Here is an 11,770-nt window from a genome sequence, read left to right as displayed (position 1 = left end):
CTTTTTCAAATTTACAGAAAAATGTAATTTTACAAATTGAACATCAAGTTGGAGTACAAACGAGTGTAAAAGTACAAATGGTCTAAGGTTCGGGTTTGCAGTTTAGTTAGCAAAACAAACTAAATTTTTTTTTGTAAAATTTTGTGATGTTGGATATTACAATACCTCTAATTTAACATGAGTTGGTTTTTACAAAAATGTAGTTTTACAAAGCAAGTTAGTAAGTTCTTATTCTTAAAGTGTAAAAGTACAAAACACCTATTGTCATTGCAAAATTTGGTTTGTTTTTAATAGACGTTCCATTACTATTTTTTATGTAGATTTAATTTTACAAAAAAATGTGATTTTACAAATTGAACGTCAAGTCGTTGAAACATTAGTGTAAAAGTACAAATGGTCTAAGATTCTGCCATTACAAAAGTCATTTTCTTAAAAAGTTAACTTACAGACGCATTATTGTGTCTAAAACTGCTACACATTTTGTAAAATTACAAGTTAGTAAAATAGACTAATTTTTTTTATTAAATTGTACGCAAAATCTTGTGACATTAGTTATTGTACCTTTGATTTAATGTGAATAGGTTTTTATAAAAATGTAGTTTTACAAATGAAATTAGCAAATTCTTAATCTTAAAGTGTAAAAGTACAAAATGACTTATTGTCATAACAAAATTTAGTTTGGTTTTTAATAAACATTACATTACAAACTATACTACTTCTTTTGTAAATTTAATTTTACGCAAAAATGTAATTTTACAAATGTTGGTTTACACACGAGTGTAAAAGTGCAAATGGTTTAAGAGGTTCTGTTATTACAAGTGTCGTTTTTATTTTAAATTAGAAACGCATTATTGTGTGTAAAATTTTATTGCTACACACCTTGTAAAATTACATGTGGGTTTGCAATTTAGTCAACAAAACAAACTAAAATTTTTTTATTAAAAAGTATGTAAAATCTTGAGCTGTTACATATTATAATACCTCCAACGTAAACTTGTTTTTACAAAAGTGTAATTTTACAAACTAAGTTAGTAAATTCTTATGCTTAAAATGTAAAAGTCCAAAAACACCTATTGTAATTGCAAAAAGAACTAATTTTTAATTTATATTCCAAACTATACTACTTTGTTATGTAAATTAAATTTTACAAAAAATGTTATTTTACAAATTGAACGTCAAGTCGGTTTACAAAGTACAAATAAGGTGCTGATATTACAAGAATCATTTTCTTAAAAAATTAAATCACCGCACCACCGCATTATTATTGTGTGTAAAACTGCTTCATATCTTGTAAAATTACAGTTTAGTAAGCAAAATAAATTAAGAGTCATTTTGTAATATGCATACATGTAATTTTTTGAGATTTTGGTATATTACATCTCCACGTCGAACTGTAAATATTTGAATTTGGTATTACAAAATAATTATGTAATTTTACAAATCATTGTTGCCAAACCATGTAGCTAATTTTCTTACATGTTAAATTACAGGAGAATTTTTGTATGCAAAACTGCTACATATTTTGTAAAATTACATTAGAATTTGCCTGTTAAAAGTAAAACAAATTAGAGTTTAATCAGTAAAATGTATCTAAATGTTTCAGATAAGATGTAAAAGAAACCATCTATAAATTTATGTAAATTTGCATGTCAAGTTATATATTTTTCTGTAAAACTACAAAAATAGTTATTTTGATTGCAAATGTCTTTAGTTTTTGTTCTCATATAGTAATATAAATTGTAAATAAGTAAAATTACACTTTGGTATAATTTATCTCAATTTTTTTTTGTACTTTGACTCAATCAGACATTGTTTGTCTAACGAATTTTGATTCATTTAAAACAACAAACTTATGAATCGACGATTTTCGTTCCTTTGTGACGCCGCCGTTCATTAAGGCCGGCGCACGCTGTCGCCATGATTGATCATCTTTTGTTTTTTTTCTTCGACCGATAGAAACACAGAGAGAGAGAGAGAGAGAAAATAGTTGTAAACAATGAGTGGATAAATCACGCGAAAATAAACGGCTCTAACCGAAAAGCGACATATTTATCGCATCGATATCGAGTCACCTGCGGATAAAAGAATATAAAAGCATGTTTATATCGTTGCCGGTCGTGTTTAGCCTGTTATAATGTAGATATGCTCCGGTCGTATACTGATGTCTTAATACAGTCGTGTGTGTACGGCCACCAGGACGAATCCGGGGAAAGAAGTTTTGAAAACCACCGCCGGAGTCGATATTTTTCTCTCTCTGCGCTTTGTTTTCGATTTGTTCATTGGGATGTGGAAAAATTTGATTCGGTTATCGGAGGCTTTTGTCATGAGATGGATTAAGGCTTTGACAATGAGCGAAAAGTTTAATTTAAAAATGACCAAAACTCAATCTGGCGATAAAAATGTCATTTCAACGCTTTGTTTGCCCGACAGTGGCGTTACTACAATCTGGGATTTATTTGACTGGAACTTGGTGTTATTTTATCATATCTTTTAAATCAATAAATAATTTTTTTTGTAGCGTCAATGCTTGCAATTTTACATAAAAACAATTTGTGGTAATGTCTAATGAAAATAGTGCAATTTTTACTTTTACTAGTGCATCTGACATTTCAAATTTAATAAAAATAAGTATTATAGTAAATTTACATGTATTATTTGACATGCAAATTTACACTGAAATTTTGTGTAATTTTGCACACAAACCTAAGACAGATTTATAAAAACAACAATAAAAAATTACATTTGTGGTTTTATAACAAAAGTAATTTTACAAAAGTAAATTTACTAGGTTTTTGCAATTACATAATGTAAAGTACAAATTATCAGTTTTTATTTTTCTGTTTTGACACAACACAATGTTATAAATAAATTTAAAAAAATGTGTGTAATTACAGTTATATTGTATCTATGTACATTATTTATTTACAAATTTAATTTTAGTTAAAAAGTTGTATAACCTGAGTACCTAGTGTTATTAATAAAACATGCGTTTTTGCATTTTAATTTTTTTTTTGTTTAAAATTGTTAAATTAAGTCAAATTGACATATGTTACATTACATTCTACATAAAGTAATTTTGTATTTTTTTATTCTTATTAAGTATTATTACTTTTTAGATCAAAAAAGAAGCTTCATTAAATACATTTTGCATTAACATTGTGTAAAATTACACTAAAATTGTGTGTAATTTATTGTACTTACTAAAACTTACCTACGTTATTTCTAATATCTAATTTTGTGTAAAACGTGGAAGGAAAATTTAGTAGGAAAATTATTCCAACATGTCAATTTATTCATATTAAAAAAAGTTTTTAATTTATACTTTTATTTTATTAAAAATTAAATAAATTTAAATAAATTTTAAAGAAATTACTTATGTGGTGTAATTTTACACTTTACATTTTTAATTTTTACGTGTAATTTTACAAAAGTAAATTTACTAGGTTTTTGCATTGGCATACCTAATATAAAATAAAAATTATCAGTTTTAATTTTTTTATTTTGATACTCAACACAATATTATAAATAAATTTAAAAGAATGTGTGTAATTATAGTTACATTGTACAATGGACATTATTTATTTACAAATTTAATTTTAGTTAAAAAGTTGTATAAATTGAGTAAAAGTGGAAAACCCTGCGTTTTTAATTTTGATTTGTTTTGCTAAAAATTAGTAAATTAGAACAAATCAACATATTTTAAATTGTTACACCTGACTCCTCTTGGCAGACAACACATAATACATTATGCATTTATTCCTTTATTCAAAATTAAATTTTCAAAATATCAAGAATCAAAGAACGATATTTTTCGATTCATGAAACTTTCAAAATTCGAATATGAATCAAGGAATAATTGCTTTGTGTATTATAGATTGTCTGCCAAGAGGGGTCTAATGGGTCATTTAAGCTGAATCACCCTGTATTATAAGTTACATATTACCTACGTTATTTTTATTATTAAATTTAACTTAAAATGTGAAATAAAAAAATATTCCGACATAAAAGTGCTTAAAAGTTTATATAAATTTACTCATTTAAAAAAGTTTGAATTTTTATTATTTATTCATAATACGAGAAATTGAATAAAGTTAAATGAATTTCTGAGAAATTGTCTTGTAGTGTAATTTTACATTTTTAATTTTTTACAATGTTTGAAAATTTTAGAAATGGGAATAGATTGATTAAAAGAGGGGGTTAAGGGACTATAGCCCCCTTGCCACGCCCCTGTGTTTCTATTACGTTTTCGTAGTTTTAAAAACGTTAATTGGTGAGGATTGTCCCCTAATTAGTCACGGCGTAAAATACGAAGAAATCTGTAAATAACTTCGTTATCATTATCTGTTTATATCATTTTCTCACGCATCTCTCTCGTCGGCGAGCAACAAAACACGAAAATGCCAACAATTTAAAGTACTCTATTGTTACAAAAACCACAAATCGTTTTATAGCCGCGAATGCATGCACAGTCGGTAGACCAATAAATAGTAAACATTTAACATAAAATATCGCAGTTATTGTCACCTCACGACTAAAAACCATTCGAAATATTTCAAATAATTTTTCCGAGACCACACCATATCAACGCCATCTGAGATCGATTAGTCGCTGGGAACAATGGTCATCAATTCGGTTCGGTTGGCGCAAAAATAAATCACGCAGATAGGCAGATGATTGACTTTAGACACCGTACAAATAAATTAAAGTCGAGTTGTGTAGCGACAGGCCGTTTTATCGGTTTCAGGAATCGGCGCTTTTTCAGCCGTTCGCTCCATTTTCGCGATTTTCCCAAGTGTTTGTTCGGTATTAAAATGGAAATTTTGTTCATTTCCTCGACTAAATCTCGTTTGAATTATTGCTCGGCCGACTGGGGATTGATTTATGCTTTTTACCGGAAAATTGAAACGCGAGAGGGACAAGCATTTTTTCGGGTTTATTATTTAAGTTTGTCTCGTCTCATAATTCCGGTAAATCAAACCAATTAAGCGGTGAGGGTAGTGGAATTTTCCCACACCCTCGTTAACACCTGTTGTATAAGAAGAAATTTTAAGGGTCATTAAACGTTTGCTGAAGACCTGAACGAATCGCTTGACCGAAGAACCGACAATCAGCACCAAAAATTTTCAAGGCGGCCAATTTGTTAAAATAGATTTTTTTGAAAAATGACCACTTTTATTATGATATATTGTCGGGTTTTTAAGCGGGTCTTAGGACGGGACAATAGCCGTTCATAGGATGCTGACTCTAAAGTACACAAAATTATCTATTTTATTAACTTTTTGTCGCCTAACTCCTTTAAAAAGCATAAAATTGTTTTAATGCTATGACAGGAGTAACATTAAGAAACAGAAATCAAGTCAAATTTGCATTTTTGACTTAGTTATTGGCGTTTTATGAAAAAGATGCATAATACAGGCGGTTCCAGAAATAAGTAGAAGAGAAAAGTTGTTTTTAATGATACCGATAATAACTCAAAATTACTTTTTTTTTGTTCTATGTTTAAATTAAAAATAAGGATGTCATAGTCGAAGAATAGTGATTTGGTATGTATTGGTTTTGCAATATTTATAATTATAATTGTTACACGTTTTCCTATCTTTGGTTAAAAAGGTCATTCTGTAAATTTCCATTCGGTAAATTTTTTAAAAACAAAAAAAAAACAATAAAAAAATATTTAAACTTTTTTTTTGCTTACAAATTAGTTTTTTTTAAATGTGTTTCAAAGTTATATGATTCGAATAAAATTCTTATGATTATTAATAAATTTTAATACTGTTTACAAAGTTTTGAGTTTTACTGTTAATGTAGCAAAAATATAATTGTTTACTCGTTAAAATACGATAAAAAATTGCAAATTCAGTGCAAAATGTGTTATTTTTCATAAATTATGTGAGACAGCACACTCACAAAATTCTAAAAATGTTATCAAAACAAAACAGAAAATTGTAAAATTAGCGTTGGAAAAGCATTATTTGTAATTTTAGAAAATTGTTCATAGAATAACTTACCAAATTTGAGATATTTATTTAAAACAAAAAAAAAATACAAAGTAAAAAAACTGCTTATTTGTGTTTGTTTTGAAAAATTTAGATCTTTTTCTTGTAGAAAAAACTCACAAAATTTTAAAAAAATTGTCGAAGCAAAGCAGAAAATTGCAAATTAGCTTTGGAAAAGCATTATTTTTCTTATTTTTATAATTTTAAGAAGTTTTCCATTCCTCGAGAAACTAACTAAATTTGGGAGATTTATGTAAGTCAAAGTAAAAAATTAGTTCTGGAGATGCGTCACTTTTGTTTTTTTTTATGAATTCAGATCGTTCTTTAGTGAAAAGTTTTAAAAATTCTGTTAAAACAAAGTAAAAAAAAACTCACTAAGAGCTGATTTTAAAATCAAATTAAAGGGATATTAAAGTTAAAGGTGGTTTAAAATGTGCTGATTACTACGAACTTGTTAAACAAAATATCACATTCTAAACTAACATTAACTTTAAAGTCTCTTTAATTCGATTATGAAACTGGCCCTAAATTTGAGATTTATTTAATACAAAGTAAAAAATGACAATGACAATATTATACAAAAATATGTTTTTTTATAAATGTAAAAATGTTTTTCAACAAAAAACTAATAATAATACTAAAAATTTTGGCAAAACAGGAAAAAAATGCAAAATTAGTTTTGAAAACGCAGTGTTCTTGCTTATCTTTATGAATTAAAATTGTTTTTTAAAGTAAACTCACAAAGTTTGAGTCAAAACTAAGTAAAATTGTTTTAAAATTAAGTCATTTCTAGAGAAACTCACTAAATTTGAGAGATTTATGTCATACAAAGTAAAAAATTGCAAATTTAGTTTTGGAAATTTGTCACTTTTGTTTGTTTTTATGAATTTAGGTCGTTTTTTAGTGGAAAGTTTACAAAATTTTAAAAAAAATTTCAAAACAAAGTAGAAAATTGCAAAATTTACTTTAAAAAGGTGTTACTTTTCTAATTTTTGTAATTTTAGTTTTTAGTTTATTTATATTTTTATTTATAAAACTCCCTTAGGGCCAATTTCAAAATCAAATTAAAGAGATTTTAAAGTTAAAGGTGGTAAAATGAGCAAATTACTACGGACTTGTTAAACAAAGTTTCACATTTTAAACATTAACTTTACAGTCTTTTTAATTCGATTATAAAAGTTGCCTTAAATTTGAGAGATTTATTTTAAATTTAAAAATGTTTTTCAACAAAAAACTGACAATAAGATTTAAAATTTTGCCGAAACAGGAAAGAAAATTGCAAAAGTAGTTCTGAAAACGCAGTATTCTTTATGAATTAAGATTGTTTTTTAAAGCAAACTCACGAAGTTTGAGTCAAAACTAATTAAAATTGTTTTAAAATTAGGACAAAAATGTTTTTTTTTTATTATAATTTAGAAAATTTTAGAAATTTTGTGAAAATAAGACAGAAAAGCAAAAAATTAAGTCTGAATTAGCGTTATTTTTGCTTGTTTCGTTGAATTTTTAACGTTTTTTAATGAGAAACTGGCAAATTTAAAAATAATTTTGCCAATACTTAGTTAGAGTATTTTTACAAAGAAATTCACTAAATTCTAGAAATTTTGTCAAAAAAAAAGAATTCGCAAAGATAATTTTAGTCATTTTGTGGTTATGAAGACATTTGTTTTTACTTTTGTACTTTTTTTTGGTTTTGTATTAGAAGAAAAATGTAAAATACAAGCTGTCCCCTAGAGATAAAATTTAAAAAATTAAGTTTTAGGACTGTTTGAAAAACAAAAATATTTTGCAAAATTTGTAAATCTTTTTTTTTCTTTTATTACAGGACTAATTATTTTTAAAGTGTAACGTTTTATCTTGTTTAAAAAAATAATGTTAAAAAACCCAAAAATTATATAATCAAATACTAAGAAATTCAATATCATTATAATAATAAAAAATAAAAGTAATAGAAAAACAAAGCTTTTCAGCTTGAAACATTTGTTTGAACCGAGTTTTGTAAATTTTTGAAAATTTTGAGTAGTAATTTAAAAAAGTGCAAAACCCGATGAACGCATATTGCCGATGATGACCCTACGAAGAAACAGAAGAAGGCCGGGTCCGCCAGGTAAGGTAGATCTCGTAGCCTACCGAGATCCAGGTAACTAACACATCCAATAATGGAAACAAGATAATAACTATAAAAACAAAGCGGCTTTTAGCGCTGCTAATATATGACCGGCCGTAATTCACTAAAAAACTATTAACAACTCCTTTTCTGCTTATTTAGCGCTCACCATTCAACTCCCGACTTGGTAATTTAACGTTAACGTAATTAGTGATTGTAATTTGCTTTTGATCTCGCACCAGAATGCCGAAATAATTGTTATGTCGTTGCCGTTTCCTACAGCCGACACAAAACGTCAAAGATGACGAAAATCGAGACGGCGTTATTAATAATTGCTTATTATACAGGGTGCTGCTTTGGATGTCCGAATAGGGATTCTCCGAAACTAAGAGGTTTAGCCAAAAACGAGTGATACATTCTGGGGCTCATTTTTTGAGAAAATAATATTGGTTAAAACCGCATCCCGCTATCGTCTTTTGTTTTCGACTTACAGACAAAAGTTGACATTTTGGCGAAATCTAAAAAAAATTATATCTTCGTTATTATAGAAGATACGGATTTGAAAAAAAGACATTATACAGGCACTTTTTACGGGGAATTTAATAATGTAGTTAACAATTTTTTTCAGTTGTTAGTTTAGCCGTAATAAGATAAACTTGTATTTTTTTAAATGGAAATCATAGGCGGCTATGGCAATTTTGAAAAGCTTATTTTTTCTGATCTAAAAAATATATATTTGTAACAATTTTTTTTTATAACTATACTTAAAAAGTGAAATACATATTTTGTGTGATAATAGTTGGCCATGGAAAAACTATTTCACTCCAAATGTGTAAATAATAATCAATAAGAGTTTTGTGAACTGTAAAATAGATGAAAAAATAGATAAAATTATAAAGATTTAAAAAATACGATACGGTAGAAGCATTGAACAAATATCCGAGCGTCTCAGAACAAAATTATTACATATTTTTAAAAAATCCAAAAATAGGAAAAACAAATGTGTCAACAGTCAACACAATTACAAAAAACATTTTTTTGATAATCTAATGGAGGTAGGATAACGTTTCACATAGACGGAATTTGAGTATTTGAATAGCCATATCGTTATTTTTGTGTCATATAAAATATATTTTATTGAAGAATTAAAGCGGCTTTTTTTTACAACACTCTATGTATCACTAGAAGTTGCAATGGTAATGATAGTTTGTTTAAAAACAAAGAAATGTTATTAGTCGCCAATAAGTTGATTTACAACTTATTTTGCATCTTTTTCATCACTTAGTACTTAGAAAACTCTTTCATTAGTGACACTGGTTGAATATAATATAGTTTAAATCCTTTTAGTTGAAGATGCAACATTTTTTCATGACCAACTGTGAACAAAAATCAAAGATAAGTTTTTGCTAAAAATGTATTATAATAATTTGTTACAAATATATATTTTTTAGGTAAGAAAAAACAAGCTTTTTAAAAATGACATAGCCATCTATGATTCCCATTTAAAAAAATAAAAGTTTATTTTATTACGGCCAAACAAACAACTGAAAAAAATTGTTAACTACATTATTAAATTCTACGTAAAAAAATGTCTTTATTTCAAATCTGTGTCTTCTATAATAACGAAGAAATGAATTTTTTTAGATTTCACTAAAATGTCAATTTTTGTCTATAAGTCGAAAACAAAAGACGATAGCGGGATGCGGTTTTAACCAATACTATTTTCTCAGAATGTATCACTCGTTTTTGGCTAAAGATATTAGTTTCGGAGATTCCCTATTCGGACATCCAAAATGCAGCACCCTGTACAGGGTGGGGCACTGAATTTTTCCACAGCGATAACTCGCGTGTTTCTTATCGAATTTGAGCGAAATTTTGAAATTGTCGAAAAAATGCAAAGTCGAATCGATAGAGGTGGGAAGGGCGCCGCCGGGGACGCTCGCATAATAACAATCCGGCGGACTCCGGCGCATCGTCTCCATGACGACCGTTTCGAAGGGGAAAAGGAATTATTATTTTTTGATGGTTATGAGATTTTTCGAGCGAAGCTCCTCGTTCAAGAGCGTTGAAATTTAGCGTTTAAGTCGGAACCTCTCCTCGAAATACATAAACATGATTTTTTACACCGGTCGGCTCTTCTTCCCTTCGTCGTAAAAAATTCGTCGATTTTATATATTATTTTCGCAACGGATAAATTACACCCCTTTTACGGTGGCGTTTGGGCCGATAACTGAAAAATTATTGATGCTTTTCACTTCAGTGTACAATAAGTTGACGTACGATATTGGGCGAAATTGCCACGGACCCATAGCCGACATGATAAACTTCGTGTCAAAAAGATAATAGAACAGTTGAACGTCTTTGTTGACGCTAAATGAGTGTTCTTAAATCAAACTCCAATATGGCGGTTAGTGTGCGACGCTAATCGAGCGGAAACTTGAGATTAGACGAGACTTGCGGAAAGCTCCCTTCTTCACCAACGCCATTTTCGACAAGAAACACACATGGAAACACAACGCTTCACCAAATTGGTTCAAATTTAGACAAAAATTACATTGTAATTGTTTTTTTTTTATATAGCAGAAAAAGAAAAAAATACGTTAAAATACAGGGTGTTCTTGGCATTTTTGGATGTAGCCTTTTAAAACGATGTCTTGACGCTAAACTTTTATTACTCGATTTCGCTTAGTTTTAGAAATAAGACGATTTTTTTGACAAAAACATACACTTTTTAAAAATTTATTACACAAAAACTAAGATAGCTAGAACAAAATTTTTCTTACTTCTGCAAAAAAGAAAGTACAGAATTTAAATCTGTAGCAATTTTTTAGTGTTTTGCATTTGTAAAGATTAACAAATTAAAAAGTTAATGGATTCAGTTTAACAGAAATGTGATTATTAAGTGATATTTCTTCCATCTCTTGTGCAACTGTGCACTTTTTTTACTGAAACAATAGTAATTATTTTTTTTAATGTTTAAAAAAAGTGCATGTCGTCAAAAAAACCGTCTTATTTTTTAAACTGAGCAAAATCGACCAATAAAAGTTTAGCTTAAAAACTTAATCATAAAAATCTAAATCCAAAAACATATGGTGTTTCATTTAAAAAACACAAGTTTGTATTATAACTTATTTTTGAGACACGCTGTATAATTGAAAATAATTTTAGGCGATAGATTAGATTAGATAGATACATTCTATCAATGTCCTATACATTTTTTTTTAATTTTACCATTTAAAGGTCATTAATGGACTTTTTCAACTCACTGGGACACCCTGTATACTAAAACAAGAATAACTTTTTTATATTTTTAAAATACAGTATATCATGCATTATTAACGACAGGCAATCAGAAAAAAAAACTTCTAAATACTAAAAGTTTAGATATACAGGGTGTTAAAAAAAGACAAAAAAGTGTTAATAAAAATAGGTTCGGTTTTTCTTTTTTGTGTAAACAGACCGTTACTTTCCGAACCCATGTTTATTAAGACTTTTTTGTTTGCTTTGCTTTATACTACTATTACCTCCTGAAATAATTTACAATTTTTTTTAACACCCTGTATAAATTCAAAGCGGTTTACACAAAAAAACTTATCAAAACAAAGTAAAAAAAATTGCAAAATTCGATCAGAAAATTCTTATTTCATATAAATTTGTTTTTTTTGTTGTT

This window comes from Tribolium madens, unplaced genomic scaffold, assembly GCF_015345945.1.
Source record: "Tribolium madens isolate multiple individuals breed KSU strain unplaced genomic scaffold, Tmad_KSU_1.1 Scaffold_19;HRSCAF=116;Tcas5.2_LG9, whole genome shotgun sequence".
Classification (NCBI taxonomy): Eukaryota; Metazoa; Arthropoda; class Insecta; order Coleoptera; family Tenebrionidae; genus Tribolium; species Tribolium madens.
Note: the sequence above shows the minus strand (reverse complement) of the source record.